General features: G+C 36.5%; 1 pseudogene; it reads left to right on the top strand.

Annotated features, from left to right (window-relative positions):
- The first annotated feature begins 9,084 nt into the window (after window positions 1-9,084).
- Window positions 9,085-13,861, top strand: LOC118852386 (annotated as a pseudogene).
- The last annotated feature ends 7,976 nt before the right edge of the window (window positions 13,862-21,837 follow it).

Raw genomic sequence — 21,837 nt, 5'->3', positions numbered from 1 at the left:
TCAGTAACTGTAACTTCCAATGGTATTTTCTAGTTGAGAAGACAAAATGACCACATGTAGCTATGAAAGAATCATAGAATTTGTTTCATTTTCCCATTCCATTGTTATTTACATAATTCTTCATTGCCTTGGAAGATCTATTTCAACATAATATGTGTGTGTTTGTGTTGTGAATATGTATTTATGTATGTATACATACATATGTATATGTGTGTGTTCATACACACATATACATATAAAATAAGGGAAAAAAAAACAATATAAGATCTTGTCAATGTCCTATCCTACCACCTGATTATACTGTAGGTTAGGTCATTAACAAAGTCTTTAATTTTTTTCAGTATTTTGTACACTTGCCTCACTTCTCTGATTGGAGGGCTGGAGAGTGGAACACTAAACTCATCCTAAAGCTTTGCTTTATAGATGGCTTCTGGCTAATTTCATTCTCCATAAGTAACTCTGCATGGCTTAGACCCCACAGAATAACATGCTCCCTGAGTCCAGTATTCCCTTATTCCCCTCACCTCTTTTCAGTTTCCTTTTCTGTGTTTTTTTCCTCATATTAGATTTTAAGTTCCTTGAGGGTAAGGGCTGTCTGTTTTTCTTATTTGCACTTAGTAGAGAGCCTGGCATATCGTAGGTATTTAATCAATATCTATTGAATTGAGTTTATTGAATTGACTTGTATTCCCTAAAGCATCTAGGGAACACAGTGAAATGTACCTTCATGTTCAGCAAATGCTTACTGATAAGGCAGTAGCATGTTGCCCTAGGAAGAATGCTGCCTTTGGAGTAAGAGGACCTGAATTCAACTTTTTGATCTGCAGTTTACTTACCATTGTGACCTGGGATAAGTCACTTCACTTCTATGGAGCTTATATCCCTAGAGTAAAATGAAAGGGTTGGCCCAGGTAAGATCCCAGTTGAGACCTCCATCCAGCTCTAAATCAGTAATCCTACAATACATTGTAATTGAGTTCTAAATTGCATCCTGTTGGCTACAAATGATATAGTTGTTTAGAAAAATGAGAGACAGGCTTTAGAGAGTAACTTGGGGAAGCAGTAAGTGAGATAAAATTGTATTTATGAAAGTTTCTTAGGGAGTCAAGGCAGGGAGAAGGTGCGGTGGTGTTCCAGACTTTGCTTTCTCATCTTCTTCCCTCCTTCTGTGCTCTAGTTTGAACTAAGTACATAGGGAACAATAGATGAATCGAGAATATTCTTCCCTCTCTAGGTCAGTCAGAATGTTTCTTAATTCTGAATAGATGGGAGTGGAAGAAGAGAGATGCCTGTTTATTAAAATTAGCTCTAAATTTCCTTTATTTGACAAATCAGTATCTTTTCACTCATTTTCCATTCCTCAATCTGTGAAACTGATTTTTCACGCAAAAATAGACTTTTACATTTGCCTCATATTTGAATAAGCTAAAATCCTAATGACTATTTAAACTATCTAAACAAAGAAAGACCAAACATCTGATAGTGGTATGTAAATGCTTAACAAAAATGAATACTAAGACTCAGAACTAAACCTTGTTTAAATGAAATCTTTTCACCCATTTACACTAGAGCAAATAAGACCTTTATTTACATCATCTCACAAATCTGCTGCAAGAGAACTACTTCATTTACTAATCCCTTTTCTTCTCTTTACAAAACAGAGTTGCTCAAAAAGAAAAATAAGAGAATAGGATCATGGAAATATTTCACTGGAAAATTTATTTTTCTGTATTATATTCATGCATATATGTATGTATATATGCTAATATTATATATCAACTTAAATGCATGATTTTGCTGTAACTTTAGTTATAAATTATTTTAAAAGGATTTACTTTGAATTTTACATTCGATGTAAGAAAACAAGAAACTTATGAAAAAGGCAAGGCAGCAACTATAGATACTGACAGAAGGAAAATGTAAGCATAAGGAAATTAACTGTGTTAAATTAAGATTGCTAAATAAAATGAATTTGAGACAGCATAATATATTTGAAAGTCATCAAAACATCTTAAAACATGTCAGTTGCATCTTCTGTTCCAAGATCCATGAAATTCCAAAATCATTTGTACCTTGCCTCAGGGAATTTGATACACAGACATGTGCTGTTGTGAAGAGAGGAGGTATATGAATATCTTCCAATCTGGTATCTGTCTTGCTTTCATTTTTGCATCATTCAGGATCTATCATAACAAAGGACAAAATTAGCTACTTATTTTGGAGTGCAAAATTTACCATTGTCAGAACACTGAAAAGTAGCATTGTAAATTTAACATCTGGGCCACAAGCCAACTTTTGCCAAAGGTTGTGTGGTTTGTCCATTGTTCTTGAAGAGGACGATGACATCAGGAAGATGATGCCATGACTTGCAATTGAGTTGGATTTAAGTGAGGGAGGGCTGTGGAAAGTCACCAGTCTCACTTTCTCCTCCAGAGTCACCTGAGTCCAGTGGCCAGATCTATAGCAGGACAACTGGAGATGGCTCCAGATGCAATGGGAGGCCTTGGCCTTTCTAAGCTAAGGTCTTTCCCAATTCTCACTTTGACTGAGGCAATGCTCATTCCCTGTTTAAGAAGTAAGTCAAGGGATGGTGCCTTTAATTTTAAAAAAAAATATCAATCTGGAAGGAGAAGACCCCTGAGGGTTTCTGCTAAAAGAGAAACAATTACTATTTACATTCACTCTGAGCCATTAGGGCCCCAAAAATAGCCATTAAGTGGTGCTTGTGCAGGGACCTATTGCTAGCCAATCAATAAGAGCCAGAGTGAATTGGGTTTAAGGCATAATCTTTAAGAATGAAATCTAGCTAGCAAACCCCAAGATAATTAGGTTGGTTTCAGCCATTAAAATTTACCTTCCTTGGGGCACAATACCTTCAGGTGAGGCCATGATACCCTATCTATGGGATAAGCGGTGGGGTTAGTAGGAGGAGAGAGGAGACAAGAGGAGAGTGAAGGGGAGGGAAAGAGAGGCTCTCATCAGTTGCTCTATAATAAGTCCCTGACCGAGCACCACTTAGTGGCTATTTTTTGGGCCCAGATGGTTTAGAGTGAATGTAAATAGGGTCTTCCTATGAGGGTCTTCCCTTCCCAGTTTTTTTTTTTTTTATTAAAGGGGCAACCCTTTGATTCACTTCTTTGCCAAAGGACCTCCTTCCTAGAATTTGGGATTTTGCTCCCAGAATTGCCACCTATATCTTCCTTAGACATTTAGCCTTCCCTATTCTTGTGTTTACCAGGGCCTAGTTCCCTGCAAAGCATGCTTGGGACACAGTTAAGCTCACAGTCATGATTGGCACTGCCATCAAGATACTAAGCTTGTAGCAACTTGTCGGTAAACTACACAGTGTCAGATGTGTAAGACAAGAAATTTGGTTTCTGGCTGAAGCTTCTTTAATTCCCAAGGTTAGACAGAGAAAGGACAAGAGAGGACTATCAGAATCGCAGCACCAACAATTGGAGAATCTTGAAGATTACTCTAAAGTTCAGCGCAGAGAAATGTTTCCCTTTCCCAATAAAAATAGCCATAGGGTTGAGCTTAATTCAAGCACTGTATGGGCTTATAATTCCTTTCAGGGACCTATGTTTGCCTATTTTTCAATCTTCTGTTTGATTCCTAAACCTGAGTTTCCTTCCAGTTTTTTAATCTGTGGTGATTTATCAGCTACCATGTGCCCTTTTGATACATTTTAAAACTGTTCCCCATAAGAGACAGAATCTTACTTTTTGCAGAAATAATTGAAAAGACATCAGGGGTTCCTTGAGAGCTTTGATTGTACCATGGCAAGAACACTATTTCCTAAGTTGTCAAAGAGGGTGGAACAAGAGATATGGTTTCAGAACGTTCTAACTTTGCAGGGGAATTAGTAGGTGCTGGGCAGGGTGATATGTAGCGAAGTTGTACCTATGGAACATCAGACAGTGATAATACATCAAAATGAAGAATCTATGGCAAGGGGAGAAACCCATGTCTGCAACTCCGATCTACCAATATCACTAACTCACAGTACTGTCAATCAGAATCAAGCCAGCCAGTGTGTACTTTAATTAATGATTTAATCAAACTGAGACAAGTGAGGAGAGGATGCTGAAGGATGCTTCCTTCTCCTTCTCCTTCTCCTTTCCTGATTCAACACAAGAATGTCTCAGGCCTCAACCTAAGAATGCCAAATACTCCGTGGGAACAATTTACTCACTTTTGTAATGCTAGGTCCCAACTTGGATTTTATCCCTCTCTATGTGGTTCAACATATAGAGTGAAGGGCCTAAGGTCAGGAAGACACCTCTTCCTGAATTCAAATCTGTCCTCAAACACTTAGTTGCTTTGTGACCCTGGGCAAGTCACTAAACCCTCAGTTTCCTCATTTGCAAAATGAGCTGGAGAAGGAAATGACAAACTATTCCAATATCTTTGCCAAGAAAATCCCAAATAGTATCACAAAGAGTTGGGCATGACTGAAACAACTGAACACATACATCACTTTGATATTAAGAAGATTTAAACACCCCAAGGATTCAGTAGTTTCTGTTGCTGTACAAATTTTGAAAATAGCACTGGATATTTAGCATTTTCAGATTGTAGCCTGAGACCTTCTTGTGGTGAATCAGGAAAGGAGAGGGAGAGGGAGGCCCTTCACAAGCACCCCTCAGCATCCCCTAGTCACTTGTTTGTTTGATAAATCATCGAGCCAGGAAGGTTTCCAGCATGATGGAGGGGGTGGAGTGCTGGGCATGACATCAAGTCGACCTGAGGTCAAATACCCCTTTATGTACTTACTAGTGATATGCCCATGATCTCAGTTCAACATTGGAGCCCTCAATTTCCTTTGCTATGGAAGGAGAGTTTTGGAATTGATTGCCTCTAAGGTCTTTTCTAGCTCCAAATTTGTGATTCTTTTATTATTATCTCTCATCTGAAGTCTAGCCTAATTGAACTTGGAGAGAATCATTATCATACAACTTTCTATAGATTTTTTTTCTTTCTGCCCATAGCCACTCAGAAAACCATAGACTAAATATATTAGTGACAAAATAATAGATCTTTGAAGTATCAAGCAATCAACAAACACTTATTAAGTGCCCTCCAAGTGCCCCCAAGCACTATTCTATTCACTGGAGATAAAAAGACAAAAAGAAAATAATTCATAGCTTCAAGGAGCTTGTGTTCTATTGGAGAAAACAGAAAAAGGAATTAAACAAGGGAGAGTCTCAGAAAGAAAGTTTATAAAAATGTCCTTAACAATCAGGTATAGAGTAGCGGTTGATGTTTGATGTCATTAGATCACACTCTTTATCCCTGGTTCTCATAATCCTAAAAAATGTAGATATAACTAACAGAGGCTAACTAGGACTTTGCCCTGGTTGTCAACATCTGCAGATCCTTCTTCCCTTTTGTGACTTCCATAGGAGTAATACACTTAGTGATCCTCCCTGAGCCCACAACACATGTCAGAAAGATCAAAGGCAATTCACTATCTCCAGGAACCCACTGCTATGCCATCTCTCTCCAGAATCCTCCTTCCTTTCTAGTCATTGAGTTATTACAAGTCAGACTCTCCAGGAGCTACCTCCTCACTCCTAGCAATTAGATGATCAGAATGTCCTCTGAACCCCCACAAACTCTACCTACAAAACCATTTGACCCAAGTGCAGGAATTCTCAGGTGTGACTCTACTCCCTAATTATCAATTAATCTCATGACATTAAAGACTTAGAGCTAAAATGGCCCTTGGAAGACATCTGGTCCAAAGCCCTAACGATACAGATAAGGAAATCAAGGCCCAAAGAGCAGAGATAAGATGGTAAAGTTCAGACAGGTATTCAGTGGCAAAGCCAGAATTTGGAGCCATAGCATCTGTTTCAAAATCCTGTACTCTCTATTGTACCATACTGCTGCTTGCTATAGGGATATATGATCTAACATCAATATCATTTATCTTGAAGCATTTGGGCATATCTTACATGGGGCAATTCTCACTATATGCTGACAATCAGAAAAAAAATAAACAAGAGAAATTGAACTTGACTCAACATATGGTTACTATTATTCTAAAATACATATGTATGCATTCTGTGAATCATTTATTTCAGCAGTGCAAACAAGCAAGAATTTGGGTCATGTACTCTAAATAAGATAAGGAATAGAGTGTAGCTTACTTGAATGAAAAATTAATGTTTGGTAACAAACAAGACAAGGCAATGAGATTTTCTCAGGATGTTTAGTTATTTATGGGAAGAAAAATACGCCCTTGAGACTGTGTGGTAATAGGGGCAGGTACATGCTGTACATGGCGTGCATAGCACAGAGGCAGCAACTTGCAAAGAGCCATTATTATTCCTGTCTTTTGGACACCTCTGAAAATATAGACCTCAGTTAGAGCAAAGGCAGCCCTTCTCACTGTTCCTGTCATTATGCTTCTCTCTCACCTCCCTTCTTTTCCTTTGACCTGTTTTCCTCTCTATTCTTTTCTTTCCTCATCATTTCTTTGGCTCGATTCTGTTTAGGCCTCTTAAGGCTTATTACTAGGAAAAGCAGACAGAAATGGAAAGTGCTCTAGTTTGGAAACATGGAGCCTCTCCTTAATCAAACAGCCACAAGAGAACTAGATCAGAACTATTGAGGGGGAAGTGGATGCCCAGGACTATCCAGCCTTTTTGGCTAGGGGACTTGATTTATGCCCCTTTTCTAAGCAGCCTCATTAGTAAGTTAACTTCATTAGGAATTTGTTTCACATTTATAGGTTACAGGCTTTCAGCTTACATTGTCTGTAACAAAGGAGACATCAAATAGTTTTTTTCAATTAAAATCCATTAATATGTTCAGACAGAATTGGTAAATTATAAACACTCGCCTGCTATCACAGAAATCACTGAAGCCAAATTTCATCATCAAGGGGTTACTTAGTTGACAGTGTGCCTAGATATATTGTTAAACTGAGAAAACAATTGTCTCAATTTTCTGAAAGCTTTTTTATTATAAATATAACATAGTCAAGAATTTTAATAAAATATCCACTTTGTCTATTTGTAGATGGATAATGAATTACAAGCTGGAAAAATGAATATAATGGGATGAAAGAAATAAAACATTTTGCTTATTTTTATTTTGCATTCTACCCAAACACATTTTTTAAAATTTAATCATTAATAATGAATCTCTGGGGAGTTGTTTATCTTACCTAAATTGCTTGAGGAAAAATGACATTCATATAATGGAAGTATTTTGAATAGATTATCTCACTTGAATCTCACAACAGCCTTATGATGAGACTACTCCACACCTCTGTCACTCTCCTCTCCAATGAATTCATTAGAAAGGCATTTCCCTTGAGAAAATTCCCTCTACCTATTCAGAATGCTTCCTGAATTTGTAGATTAATAGTTTTCATCTGGGGACTCAGAGGTTAAAATACTTCCTCAGGACCACCCAATAAAAATGTATCAAAGAAGAACTTGAATCCAGTTCTTACCAGATCTGAGGCCATTTCTCTCTTCAAGTATGCCCCTCTGCCTCTCAATAAAGCCATTTTATCTAGATTTTCAGATGAGGAAACTTGAGGTTCATAAAAACTAATGACTAATATAAGGAAACGAAATTATTAAGTATCATTAATTATTAAGTATCAAATTAAGAATTTGAGTTTGGGTTTTTCTAACTCATAGTCCAGCCCTCTATACACTATACCCCGAGATCTTAAAGCAGTTCATTGTATTTACGAATAACTAATTGAAATAATTAGTTGCTCTGTATCTTAAAGGTATATAATCTGTTTCAGAGACAACGGTTCAAAGGAAATTAAAGTGTTTTTGTTTCATTTATTTTGGACATAAGCCTTGTTTGGTTTTATTTTTTTTTTCCTTTGCTGGGTTGAAAGGTTACTGAGGCATTCTTTAACTTTCTTTTTTTTTTTTAAGTTTTAAGTGGAGAATTTATTAGCCAGCGGCCATCGGGGTACGGCACCACAAATCAATGGCAAATGTGTTGGGGTGATGGCTTGGCTTATATAGGATATGTGTGGGGTACAGAATGGGGGGGAGAGGAACAAAGGTCCTGGCTGATCAAAAGATTCAGTCAGGTTATCTTACTAGTGGGATAATCTCATTTACATTCCTTGGTGGAGTCACAGAGTCCCAGGGATATCTCCCAGGTAGGGTCTGTCAAATTATCTCTCAGTGGGATGGTCCTATCTATTGACATTCCAGGGAGGAGCCACAGAGTCCCAGGGGGTTTGATAAATACCAAAGATATCTGAGTCCATTCTTTCTGGGGGTGCTTGTCAGTAGCTAGGGGTTTCTCAGGGGTTCGTAATTTTCCTTGTATTACATTCCCCACTTTTTTTTCATGGGGGGTTTCAAATCCTTGAAAAAGGAACGACCTGATGGGGCACAGCAATAAAATTAGGAGGCCAACCAAAACGCTAAGCAGGGGTGACAATAAAAGGAACGCTAGGTCATTGGCCCCAGGGGAAGGCCAGACCTAGTTGGAAGACTCAAGGAGAGTCCAAGGATCCTCCCTGGGTACTGCACTCCAGAAATTTAAAAAAATGGTATAAAACATCCCACATTTCCCCTTTTTTTTGGTCAAAGGCAAACTGAAAGTTTTGCCTAAAGGACAATTAAAGGTATGGAAAAAACTCTATTTTCCACAGGGTGAAGTTTTAAAATCCCTATCTAGGTGGAGTCAAGTTTTCCCTTTTCTGTATTTGGACATCCCCAGGGATGGGCAGAAATTGTAAACTAATTGTAAGTAAGCAGAGGGAACATAATAAAAATTCAGGAAAAACAGTCTTGGGAACACAAGGGCGCAGAAGGGAAAAAAACAGGTCTTTGCTCAGGTTCTGGTTCCGGATCCCGTGAGAAAGCCGTCCGTGTCCGGTGCTGTCCCTCTCAGGCTCTTGGAACCGCAGGGCGAGGTCTTCTATAGGCCCAGATGTCCACTCCTCACAATGTTCATTTATTCTTTAACTTTCTAAACTACCATCATTTGTGAATCAGACTGTATCATCAACTCTTTCAGACTTGTTAGGTACTATTTATAAGGCTCTCTTTACGTAGATTTCCTTTAGTCCAAAACTTCACAGTTACTATGGAAATATGGAACCTTTTTCAGGGTGGGACATTCCATACACTGGAAATAATTTAATTTAGAGTTCAACCTCCCTGTACTCCAAAAAAAATTTGGGAAACTTAGGAAGGCTTAAGATTTAGGATGGGTGTTCATGCTCAAGAAGTTATTAGTGTCTACTAGTAGAACTACCAAGAGTACCACTATTACTGGGATTCAAGATGAACAACAAAGTGAACTACCCCTACTACTGCCACTGCGACTACTACTGATGCTACCACTACTACAGGACTACTACGTATTCACATAATGTTTTAACATATGCAAAGTGATTCATAGTTTATCTCATTTGATCTCCATAGCAACCCTGAGAGGTAGGTGCTATTCATGATTCCCAGTTTACAGATGAGGAAACTGCTCCAGACAGAATCCAAGTAACTTGCCCATGGTCATCACACTTCTAAGTGAAAGATCACTGGACCAGGAATCAGGAAGACCTGAGTTCAAAATCAGCCTCAGACACTTAATAGCTATATAACCCTGGGCAAGTCACTGAACCACTCTTTGCCTCAATTTCCTCATCTGTAAAATGGGGATAGTAATAGCATCTATCTCCCAGGGTTGTTGTAAGAATCAAATGAGATGATAATTGTAAAGCACTTGGCACAGTGCCCTGTCCAGACATAATAAGTGCTATATAAATGTTAGCTGTTGTTGTTGTTGTAATTGTGGTTATTGTTTCTTCCTGGCTCAAATTCTAACAGTGTATATACAATGTACTACTGTCTAGTGAAAGAATGAGCAAATTAATATATTCATTTAAAAAAAATCATGCAGTCTATTCTATTGAAGAAATGTATACTTATTACCTATTACGGGAAAGAAAATCACAGTGGATATGTAGTAGATCCAGGGCTGCCTTTGGCATCAGGAGTCAGGAAAACATGAGTTCAAATCTTACCTATGGCACATACAAGTTGTGAGACATGGATAAATCAATTAACCTCTCAGTGGCCTCAGGAAATTTTCTAATGCAGTTCTGTAAATTGTGGAGGTGTTGCATTTTACACAAACTGATGAAAATTCAAGATTGAAAATATCACCATCATTATTAGCATAATTATAAATTTTAGAGATGACTGCATGAATGTATAAATTTAAGCCTCCCTAGGATCTATATATTCCTTGGAATATAGGAACACCGAACCACTAAATCAAATTTTTCAGTGTTTAGAAAGGTTTACTCTTCCTAAAAACCTTTTATATTTTTATTGCTTTTTTGACCTGAAGATAGACACCACAAAGATATATGCTTTGGTGATTAAAATAATAATAAATTTTAACAGGTAATCAAGAACCTAGGTGAACTTGAGGATACGATCAAAATATTTTATTTCCAAAACATGAAAAAATTGCTGCCCTCTGCATATTGCTGAAGTAATAAGGATGCATATTCAGGCATGGTAATAAGGGAATGTACTAATGCATATATTAGGGGAAAATTATGCCTGTGGAAAATGAACATTCACCTTAATGATTACTCCCCCTTATCCATATACAACATGTATGTGTGAAGGGATTGTATTCTTGGCAATGTAATTATACATCGATGTTTCAAGGGTCTATGATTTCATTGGCTTGGGTACTCCTTCCCTCCACTGGCTCATATTTAAACCCCTGTTTTTATGGATGAGTTTTGTGAGATGTAGTGACTGAAAAAATTCATCACTTTGTGGTCAACCTTCTTCTTGAGACTCTGTAGTTACTTACAACTTAGGTGTCTTGTGTGACCCACTCTATTGCGAAGCACTACAGATAATACACATCATTATGCCTGAATTCAAATCCTTTTCAGTTTGCTATTCATGCAAATTTCTAGGCTGGAATGAGCTTGAAAAACTTAGAGTCTTCTCCATATCACAAATAAAATAAACATTTGGAGAGCATTTTAGTGGAGTTTTTCAACACACACTACACTTTTTTATTTTGGACCATATCTATGTTTTCATTGACGTAAAGAAGTCACAGTGACAAACACTTTCCACCATTTAGAATCAGCACCTGTTCTCCAATTTAGAGTCTGAGGGAGTTGCCTAGTGTACCAAGACTTTAAGAGACTTGTCCAGAGTCACTTAGTCAGTTTGAGAGGTAATATTTGAACCCAGATCTTGTTGCCCCTATTCCACTTTGCCTTGTTGCCTCTCAGAATACGATTATCATCAACACAGAATAGACCACAGATTGTTGCCAGGGGCAAATTTTGCTCTACTGCACTGGAAAAGTTGTGGGGCAGAGGTGAGGAAGAACAGAAATGAAAACTACCCTCTTGGGAAATAAACAATGTCCTTGCCACCAAGATGTCTCCATCACTCAGGAAAATGTTCAGTTCTTTTTTCTGGGTCTTTCCCTGTAGCAAGAGGAACACAGCAATGAAGGAGATTGGATATTCTGATTGGTCCCTCTGGGAAAGAGGTCTCAAGCTCTAGTATATCAAAACAATGCTCTGAGGAAATCAATTTAAAAAAAAATACATCTATCACTTTCCGTGTGTATCAAACCACAATTTAAAGAGGCATTTTTTTAAAAAAAAATGGAAAATGGAGGGGGAAAACAGAAAAGAACGTTAACTAACTAGATTTTGTTGTTGTTGTTTGGTCATTTGGTCATGTCTGACTCTTTGTTACCGCAATGGATGATAGCACTCTAGGCCCTTTTGTCCTCCATATTGTTCATAGGGTTTTCTTGGCAGACATACTAGAATGGTTTGCCATTTCCTTCTCCAGTGGATCATTTTTTGTCAGAACTCTACTATAACTTGTTTGTCTTGGGTGACCCTCCCCAGCATAGCTCAAGGTTTCATTGAGATACCCACAACAAGGCAGTGATCTAACTATTTAGATAGATAACAGCAAGTATCAGGAAATATCAGGAAATACTACACACTTAATGGAATGTCTGGATTCATGTGGATCTTAAGAATCGAACAAGAAATGAATGATAGGATGAACAATAAAGATTATAAAGTACTTGCCCTTAAGGAAGTAGATCAAAACATCAAAAATTCATTAAATATCTCTGACAATAAGCACAAAGGATATAAAGTAAGGCAAAAAAAATGGCCCTTTCCTCAAGAAGCTTACAATCTAATGGAGAGGTTAAGTCTGACCAGTGAGAAAAAGCCACACAAGAAGGTAAATAAACGTATGACAGTCTTTGTTTTTTCTCCTTTATGCATTTCTATTCATTCATTTATTCATCATTAGGAGGAAGTGTAACATAGAGCAATGAGCACTACACTTGGAACGAGAAGAACTTAGTGTATGTGTAGTAGTTGTTGGTTCTTTTTCAAAACTAGACCAACATATACTGGTATATGTCCATGTTTTTTACTCTGATGGAATATAAGCAGTTTGAGTGTAGAAATTGTTATATTTTTATCATCTAACCACAACAAATAGACAGAGTTTCACATAATAGATGCTTAGTATATTGTCAATTGATCAGAAAGGAGATTCAGGGAGAAATTTCTCTATTCCGATTGGGCAAAGAGTACAGTGAAGAACATTACATTTGGTCTTGGCTTAGAAAAATATGCAGGATTTCAACATGTGGAAATAGACTTCAGGTGGGGGGCATCAGAACCATGGATGACCATGATCACAATGTCTCTCCAGTAGCCATAATGCTGTAGCACCAATGCGATACTTATGATACCTACAGCGGCTCTGAATATACTGGCATAGTTCTGAATAGCAAAATATAACAGACTCTCTTCATTGAAGGCAGAACCAAACTTTTATTCAAACACCAGAAAGCCAAATCTATCATAGCAACAAAGAAATCTATGCACATCATCAATGTAGGGGGCAAGCCTTCGGTCTGTTAGGGCCTTCCCACAACAGGGGCAAAATCACTCCCTCTCTCACTCAGGCTAGCTACTGCTCTATGTCTCTCTCTCCCAGCTCTGACTGCTCTGCCTCACTTCCTCTCAGCTATGCTCCACCCTTCCTGCTCCACCCATTTGGCAAGATCCTTCCACCACAAGCTCATGTGATTCAGACTTCCCTGTGACTCAAACTCATGTGACTCATACAGGTCAAGTGGGCCTATTGATGGATGAGAAGATCTCTAAATTGCATTAACAATACATTCACAATATTCCCATTGCATTAACAATATACATGACAAAAGGAAATTATATAGTATCTGCCTTCAGGGATAAAATTATAAAAATGTGGGAAGTGTAAACTGGCTACTGTATGAAGACTTTCACAAGACACAGAGAATGGGTGTGTATGGTACAGTCAAATCAGGATGGCACTTCAATGTCCAGCTCTTGTAGTGATCAAATAGTGTGTGTGTGGGTAAGAGCCAGAACATAATGCAAAGCTGAGCTCTGAGAACATGAGGATGTGGTTGAGAGCACTTCATGGGCCCCAGAAAACTCTAATTCCTGTATCTTTGAAGCTATAGGATACAGGACTAAAACAAACAAACAAAAGTAGCAAAGCAGGCCCTATCTTGTCTAGATCCAGAAACAAAACTATGAAGTTGTGGGCTGTTATCACTGGCATGTGCTTTATGACCCTTGTGAACCCTCATAAGTGGAGTTTTCTTTCATTCTGGGAGAAAGTTTATTTTGAGTTTTGCTGATAAGAACCTACATGGATGGGATTATAAGAACAAACAATGCATGAAGACATTCAATACACATGAACACTTTGTTTCCTCCTTGGATTTCTACAAGAACACATCATATATTGTTATTGGAACTGGAACTCAAACAGTAAAAGTGTAGGGGTGTAGCAGTTGGCAAATCCCCCTCTCTTTCCTCTGTATGCACTCAGATACCTTCATTGAGCCCTGTTTAAATAAATATTGTCATTTCATGTAAATTATTCTGGATGTAGACTGAGCTTATTAAAAGTTTTACACAAAGTAAAAAATATACTAAGCCAAGACTCTAATAAATAAAAGATGAAACACTTGTTTTGTCTGAAGTCCAATAAAAACTTTACAAGTATTAGGCTGTGTACTGTTGATGTTATTGCCAACACATAGAATATTTTTCAATATCCATAGCAATCAAAACATATCATTTGCACTATTCAATCATTCCTAGAGTCCTTAACACATTCATAATCATTCTATGAGAATCAAAATCTAATCTTATTATGGAAAAAGTATTTGTTTGTGAGCAATGCTCTACATCCAGATTAAAATGACATAAAATAGACCTTTGCTCAGCAATTTTGTAGGATTTATTTCTTAGTAATGTTTTATCCCATAAATAAATTTTGAAGTTATAATGAAAATTCCCTTGGTGATCTCATATCCCTAAATTTAATTCAGCAAAGAACTTACACATGAAAATTAATGAAAGTCCACTCCTTTGGTTTTGATCCACAAGAGGAAGTAGTGTAGTCTAGACATAATAAAGCAAATGTTGCAGTGATAGCTGGATCTTTCCTCAAACTCCTTCAAGATCTCTCACCATGTTTAGTACCCATGACTAATGATCAGGAACTGATCTAAAGAATCACTAATATCTATCAGACTAGAATGCCACTGAGTAGTGAATTATTTTGAAAAGGATCAACTAACATATCCTTGGTCCTGTCTACTACACACTTATCTTTCGCTAACTTACCAAACACCATTATTTCAATTATTATCTTATATTGGTGACTCCTAAAACCCTACATCCAATTTTTAAAATGCTTGAGAGCAGGTACTGTTTCCTTTGTGTTTCTGTATTATCAGCACCAAACATAGTGTGTTACACTGAGCTGACATTAAGTAAATGCTTATTGAACTGAATATAATGAAATGGAACTATTTCTCTGATGAACTCCACTTTCAAATCAACACTGTCTGCTCATCATCAGCACTTGGATGTCCTATTAGCAACTCAAACTCTCCTGTGCTTGAAACCAAATTAAGCATCTTCCACTCTCCCCACCTGCCATTTCTCCAATTTCTTTTTCTTTTTGCAATGAGGGTGCCACCAGTCTCCATATGACAGAAATCCTAGGGTCTTTACTCTTCCATTTCCTTTTCTCTCCACATCAAATCAGTTGACATGTCTGGTTGGTTACAATGTCATGCTACCTATGTGAGGCAGGGAGGGGTCATGAGAAGGCTACTGCATCTAGAATCAGAGGATCTAGGTTTAAATCTTCCACTGGCTACTCACTATGGTTTGACTTTTTACAAGGGAGTTACTCTCTTTGGACTTCAATTTCCCTAATAAAAAATAAACTGAATGGGGTAGACAGAGTGATCTCTTCTACCTCAAGACCCTAAGACATCTTTTTCCCCCTGCATCTCCTCTCAAGCTGTCATCTCTTTCCACCTGAATCAGTATAGAATCTCCTAGTGTTTCCAGTTGCCTATTCGTTCTTAATACAGCTGCTAAAACAGTGTTTCTAATCCACATATCAATGTTACTCTGAAACTTTAGTTGTCTTCCTATTGCCTTACAGGAAATTAGCCTGGCATATAAGGTCCCTTACTATCTGGTCTGCATCTATCTTGCCAGCCTTATTTTATTCTATTTGCCTTCCTGTACTATAGATTCTGGTCAAAACTGTAATACCATATTAAATCCTGTTCTATATACTCCCATCTCCATGCTTTTATGGAGGTTATCCTGTATGACTGAAGCACTTGCTGAAATCCTTCTCTTTGTTCAAGGTCCAGATTTAATTCTACCTCCTTTGTGAAGCCTTCTCTCATCCCAACTTTATCTGAAAGCGATTTTTCTTCCTCCAATCTTCCAAAAGTCCTTTGTCTCTACTATCTACTTTAAATCATACCTAGTTTTCTGTGTGTGCCTTATTCCTTCTATTAGACTATTAGACACCTTCAAGACAAAGACTGAAATATATTTCACCTCAGTATTCATAGGGCCTAGCAGAGTATTTTGTATATAGTAAGCAATTAATAAATGTTCGTTGGATTAATTCACTAAATGCTGGATATTTTTGACATGAATTATGATTAAAATAGATGATTATAATTTACTTTCTATTCCTTGCTTTAATCCTACACTGAAAATCTTTTTCTCAACATTTCCATCTGACTTCCTTTCCTCTTGATAACTTTTCCTCCTCCTCTTTATAACTTTTGGATCTTTAAGTATTTTACACTGTCCCTTTCTCATCTAATTCTCATACACTTCCTTCTCTAGCCTGCCTAGTCTATGGCAACTATTTACAAATGAAGTATATCAAAGTGACAAATAACATGTGTAGTTTTCTATTTGTTTTATTTCGTTAATTTCCTTATTTTCCCCATTTTAAAATTATAAACTAAACAGACGTCATCTGAAATGATCATTCCCATATTTAAGTAAACCTGAGAGGCATATATATGTGTGTATATATATATAGATGTATATATATATATATATATAGATGTATATATATATATATGTGTGTGTGTGTGTATTATATATGTATGTATGTATGCCTCTACTATGAATAGCTTATTTTTATTTTTATATATCTAATAAAATTGACACGTATCTTTGAAACTGTCTGGCTTTTCTATAATCCTTTCTGGTCTTCCTTATTTTCTCTTATGAACATTTCATGAATATGTTTCAATAACCTTATTTTTTTTCTTTCTTTCCTTACTTTATTTTTCCTTCCTTCCTTCATTACTTCCTTCTTCCCTTCCTTTTTCCTTCTTTCTTTCTTTTTCTCCTTTCTTTGCTTTCTTCCTTCCTCCCTCTTCTCTTCTTCCTTCTCTCTTCTCTTATACATTCAGATATGTGCCTGTAAATGTTTAACAACTATCTCTCTGAAATTGCACAACATACTTTTAAGTTTAATCTGTATTTCTAATATTTTCTCATCAATTCCCCAAGTCTACACAATAAACAAGCCCTAATGTGTAATGTTTCCAATTTCCAAGGTGAATTCAATTCACACTGAATACTTAACAATCAGCTCTCCTGAGCTGGTATGAATTGATTCCAACATATCCCTAGAATATAGTCCTTTCCCTTTTTCTTTCTAATCTCTTTGGAATATAGCTATAGTGGTGATGTCACTGAATCAAAGAATACATGCAAAATAGTTCCAAATTGCCTACCATGATGTCTTTGGCAACTCATAGCTCCTTTGTTCTTCCTGGTTCCCTACAGCTTCTCCAACAATTGTCATTTTCTTTGTCATTTTTAACAATGTGTTGGGCATGAGGTATGACCACAGAATTGTTTTAGTTTGCATTTCTGTAATTACAAGTTAGGTATTTATTTTCAAGCTTTTGATAAAGTTAAAACTGCAAGAACAGCAGGAACCATGGAAACTATGTCATGCTTCTGATGCATACAAGCTGTATGACCCTGGACAATTCTCCCAACCTCTCATGCCCTAGGAAGCTCTCTAAGACTAGAAGCCAAAGAGACTTTGCTCTGTTGCAAAGGTCCCGGTAATGCTTCACACAACTGTGAAGTTTGGATTCAGTCAAAGGGTCACACTTGAGGACCTACAGGACCATGCGAGGCTGAAGATTTCCCACTCCTGGCTCGGCCATCTCCTTATCCCTAATAAAGTTGAAAGTATAAAAGACTCTATTAGAAAAAGATGAAATGCTATAATGCTTATTCCTGTGGTATTTGTGAATATAAAAACATTAGGGGCACTACTTACTATGTCTCGTAATTTCAAAACTTCATCAGCAGAAACCACAAAAGATTTTCTCCCAAGAAATCCAGGAAGTAGAAATGTTATGGAACTGATGGAATACTACTGTGCCATAAGAAATGGGGATGATGCAGACTTCGTAACAACCTGGAAAAACCTACACGACATAATGCTGAGTGAGCGGAGCAGAGCCAGGAGAACATTGTGCGCAGCCACAGATATATGGATTCCGTGAGGACCAACCCTGACATACTGCGCTCTTCTCAGCAACCTGAGGGGCAAGGACAACTCCAGGGGACTCACGATGGAGAATGCTATCTTCATCCAGAGAAAGAACTGTGAAGTTTGAATACAGAACGAGGCGCACTACACGCTCGCCTTTTCTGCTTCTCTTTTGTTTTTGTTTTTGGGTTTTTTTATTTTGGTTCTGTTTCTTCTTTCTCATGATTCATTCCGTTGGTCAAAATTCTTCTCCACAACTTGACTAGTGCATAAATTAATTCAATGCGAAGTTATACAGGACAGTTATATGAGCTTCCATGCCGTCTTGGGGAGGGAGGGGAGAAAATCTGGAACTCAAAACTATGTAGAACCATGTGTGATAAACTAAAAATAAATAAATTAATTAAAAAAAAAAAGAAATGTTATGGAGCTGACCGAAGTAAATTGATTACAAAAAAAGAAAAAAAAAAGAAAAGAAATAAATCTGTACATTACTTCTCCAAATTACTTAACAGATGTGATTTTTATACGGCTATATTCTGGAGTTGCTATCTACAAAGAACATGGAGAATACAACTACCATATAGTATTAAATCATACCCTCAACATTCAAGAAACTATTTTCTAATGCTTAACAAGAATAAATGAAGAAAGGAATAAAGTATTTTTCTTTGATTATGGAACAATCTTACCCTTGACAAGAATTTATTCATTTGGTAAATGATTCCATGAAGAGGATTTGGAAAGATAAATTAAACAAATAGATTTGAAGTGTAAAATATTACAGAGTTCAAATTAATAATACTCAAGAAAATTTCATAAACAATAGAAAGAACATGTGAAAACTCCTATCTGATGCAGTCAAACTTGATTACTTCAACAATCATTTGAAGATTCTCATTTTTAAATTCTTCTTACTTGGAAAATTTTTTTTCAAATGCAAAACTAGTCCTATTTTTTTCTAAGAATTGGCGATGTTTCTTCATTTGGGAAGTATTTTCTGTACTGCATGTGTGTGTGTGTGTGTGTGTGTGTGATTGAAAGAGGCTTTCTATATTGATTCAGTTATATTATTATGGGAGAAAACCATATGGGAGAAGATAAAAGGTAATATAAGAGAATATAAACCTATCACTATCACTACTATCACCTGCCCTGGGACATATTTCTTGTAGCTCACTAGAATCTGTATGATAGAAAAGACATTTAGATTTGGGGGAAGAAGAGAAGGGCAAAAGAGACTGACAGGAAGGAATGTGAAGATTTCTTAAGTATTGCTTTGTTTATTATTTGTATCAAAACATTGCACTGAGCATAATGACTTTAGGCTTTTAGTACAAAGTTGAACATCTGACCAGTATTTAACAAATAATGAATTATCTCCCCAAACCAGTCCATCCTCCACACTGATGTCAAAGTGATCTTTCTAAAGCATAAATCTGAACTGGTCACTCCCCTAATTTAATAAACAACAGTGGCTCCCTAGGATAAAATATAAACTTCACTGTTTGGATTTTTAAGTCCTTCACAACTTGAACTCATCTTATGTTTGTGGTCTCATTGTACATTACTTCCCTTTATGCTTTCTTCAATCTAGCCAAACTGACCTTCTCTGTGTTCCTCATACAAATCTATATACAGCTTCTATCTGAGGGCCCTTGAACTGACTGCAGCTCTGACTATAAGGTACTGCTTCCTTCCCTCTGCCTCATAGAATCCCTATAGAAATGCTTCAAGGGACATCTACCTAAAGCCCTTCCTGATGTCATATGCTAGTGCTTTCCCTCTCCAAGTACCTTGTATACATTAAAATGCATTTAAATGTGTCATCTGCATATATGTAATCTCTCCAGTAGGAACATAAATTCTTTTAGAGTAGAGCTTGCTTCATTCTTTTTATTTGTTTCTGTAGTACTTAAAGTACTACCTAGCACACAGTAGGTACTTAGTGAATGCTTGTTGATTGAAATAAATTTTAAGGCAAAAAAAAGGAAACTGAAATGCATGCTTTTATTTACTCTAAAATATGTTTTTCCTTAATGTCATCAGAATGAAACTTGTCAAAAAATGAGTTTAATTATCTTATGAGAACATCAGAAAGTAACACATTCTGAAAAATTGGAAAAAAAACCACAAACAACTATTTTATTTATATCCCTTCAGAGGGAAATTGATTTAATAATATATCATTTCCCAAAGTACCAATATATACTTCTTAGTTATAAAAACTGATTTAAAAAGTGATTTTTTTTTGCATTTTCTTTGCTTCTGTAAAGTATGTTGGCTGTTTTCTAAGTTATGTCTCTCTCTGCTTACATTGAACAAGATACTAATTTCCCTATATAAATTTCCATTTTTTTCTATGCACAAACCTCTCTTGGAAGTCAGTGAGTTCAAGTCACTATAACATATGAAATTGCTCTATTGAGAAGATTTTATTAAAATATAGGGTCATATTAATGTTCTTCATTCCTCTATAAGTCTAAGGAATAAGCCTAAAGAATACCAGGATAAAGCACACTTGAAACATAAAAAAAGATTGAAAATTATAAAGCAACTTGTTGAAGAATTTAAATCATACTATAAAAAGGAAGTCTTGAGTTAAGAAAAAATGCAAAGTAGTTCTACTACAAGAGATTCAGTCAAAGATGAAACTAAAGATGGGGCAAATATTTTATTCATCACATGCTAAATAAAAGGGAAAAAAGTTATAGCAATGTCTTATGCACATACTTCGAGAAATAAAATATTAATGAATAAAAGTAATTTCCATAGTAGCAAATAAGAATGAGTTTGCAGGAGCAAATCTGCTAGGGAACTTATGAGCCATCTAAGGCTAAAGTGAAATTAGAACTCTATGGAAATTTCCCTGAGGGTCAGATTTCATTCTGACTTCTGATGATATGCTATTGGCAACCTCCAAATCTACAAATCTTTGGTCACATGAAGGACAAACCAGAATTAGCACCAAACAGCCTGGTCCATTGATCAATCAGCATTTTGATTTTTATTTTCCTGTCATCACAATGCATCCTGTCAATTCAAGAAATCCATAGCAATGGCTTTAGGTAGGGTGGTGGTAGGATAGAATAGTTTTTAATGGTAGGGGAAATGATGATGAAAATATCACCTTCAAAAGCAGACTGGTTGTGTCACAACTTGAACTCATCTTATTCAAGATCCCAGCCCTCCTTCAAGTGGAGTGAAAATGCTCAAAATTATTTTCCCATCGGTGCATTTTAGATGAAAACAACAGTATCTGAGAAATATATTTTTGCCTGTTTTTTGACTTTTGCGCCAGAATTCAACATCTGATTTTTTTTGAAATGATAAAATATTTTTAATATTCCACCAAAGTCTAGCCTGTATTTACATAATGTTATACCACTTGTTGCTTCATAAGAACATTCCTTTTCTTGATTTTTACTATCTAGAAACTAGTCGGTAAGAGGACAGTAGATGAGTGAGGTGGTGTTGTACATGTACATATGTACAATAGTCCAAGACAGCAGATCTTTAGGACTCTCATGTTCTTTTGAAAAAAACTCAAAATGGTAGAACCCACCTTTTGAAGTGAACACTGTGGCAGAATTATTGCATTAAACTGATATGTTTTCTCTATTAAGACATGACAATACCTGTCCCTGTGGCTAGATGGTGTGAGACAAAAGTAATTTTCCTCCAAATATGTAGTACAGTCTGTTTTTATATTTGGGGATTGTTTATAATGTTTTCAGGACATTGGGAAACCATTTGGCAAATGAAAAGTTTAGTGCCATTATAGTCTGATGTTACCAATCTTATTCACCCCTTAAGGTACTGAGGAGTATCATCTTTAATTGTTATCACTGCTACTTTTGTTTTTGCTGTTCTTATACAAAGTATATTTTAAAATACA

The sequence above is a fragment of the Trichosurus vulpecula genome, chromosome 5, assembly GCF_011100635.1.
Source record: "Trichosurus vulpecula isolate mTriVul1 chromosome 5, mTriVul1.pri, whole genome shotgun sequence".
Lineage (NCBI taxonomy): Eukaryota > Metazoa > Chordata > Mammalia > Diprotodontia > Phalangeridae > Trichosurus > Trichosurus vulpecula.
The sequence above is the reverse complement of the archived record's forward strand: the minus strand, read 5'-3'. Positions and strand labels throughout refer to the sequence as shown.